The sequence below is a fragment of the Otolemur garnettii genome, unplaced genomic scaffold (assembly GCF_000181295.1).
Source record: "Otolemur garnettii isolate 467f Iridium unplaced genomic scaffold, OtoGar3 scaffold00003, whole genome shotgun sequence".
Taxonomy (NCBI): Eukaryota; Metazoa; Chordata; class Mammalia; order Primates; family Galagidae; genus Otolemur; species Otolemur garnettii.
In genome coordinates this window covers 26,494,260-26,495,544 of record NW_003852398.1, presented here as the reverse complement: position 1 = coordinate 26,495,544, position 1,285 = coordinate 26,494,260, and positions in this window count along the sequence as shown.

Below are 1,285 nucleotides of genomic sequence, written 5' to 3'. Positions count from 1 at the left end.
CTTGGGCTCAAGTGATCTTCTTGCCTCTTGAGTAGCTGGGAATATAGGAGCCTGCCACAATACCCGGCTACCTTTTCTGTTTTTAGTAGAGAGGAGGTTTTGCTTTGCTCAGGCTGGTCTTAAACTCCTGTGCTCAGTATCCCAGAGTGCTAGGATTATAGGCATGAGCCACCACACCCGGCCATATTTTGAGTTCTTTGAGGATTCTTCATACTTCTTTCCAAAGAGGCTGTACTAGTTTGCAGTCTCACCAACAGTGTAAAAGTGTTACCCTCTTTCCACATCTGCACCAGCATCTGCAGCTTTGGAACTTTGTGACGTGAGCCATTCTCACTGGGGATAGGTAGTATCTCTGGGTGGTTTTGATTTGCATTTCTCTAATGATTAGGGACAATCAGAACCTTTTTCTAACCAATGTGACGATACTGAGTTTTCATGTGGCATCTCTATGCTAGTTGATTTTCCCATGCATAGATGATAATTACTTTTAATATTTATGCAACACTTTATACAATATTATTCTTACCTATATATCTTACTATCATAAAAATATTTCACTAGGAAATTAATTTAATTGTTTTAATTTTTATTTTATATTTACTCATTTTTTGAGACAGAGTCTCAGTCTGTTGCCCCAGGCTAGAGTGCTGTGGTATCAAAGCTCACAGCAACCTCAAACTCCTGCAATTAAGTGATCCTCGTGCTTCAGCCTCCTGAATAGCTGGGGCTACAGGCACTCACCACAATGCCTAGCTAGTTTTTCTGTTTTTAATAGAGATGGGGATCTTGCTTTTGCTCTGGCTGGTTTTGAACTCCTGAGCTCAAGCTATCCACCTCAGCCTCCTAGAGTCCTAGGAGTGAGCCACTGTGCCCGGCCTTGTTTTAAATTTTAGATAGGCAATTTTTTTTTTATCTTACTTATGGCCAAATATGTAAATGAGTCAGTGGTGCACTTTGCACTAGAATTAGATTTTTATGACTGAAGAGAACTTGCTTTTTCATTTCTCTGGTCCATATATCTGAGACCATAAAACACCATGGACAAGAAACTGCAATTTATTTCACCTGTAAGGGAAAATATAAAAACAGATATTCTCTTGGGTGGCGCCTGTGGCTCAGTGAGTAGGGTGCTGGCCCCATATGGTAAAGGAGGTGGGTTCAAACCCGGCCCTGGCCAAAATGCAACAAAAAAATAGCCGGGCATTGTGGCGGGTGCCTGTAGTCCCAACTACTTGGGAGGTTGAGGCAAGAGAATCACCTAAGCCCAGGAGTTGGAGGTTGCTGT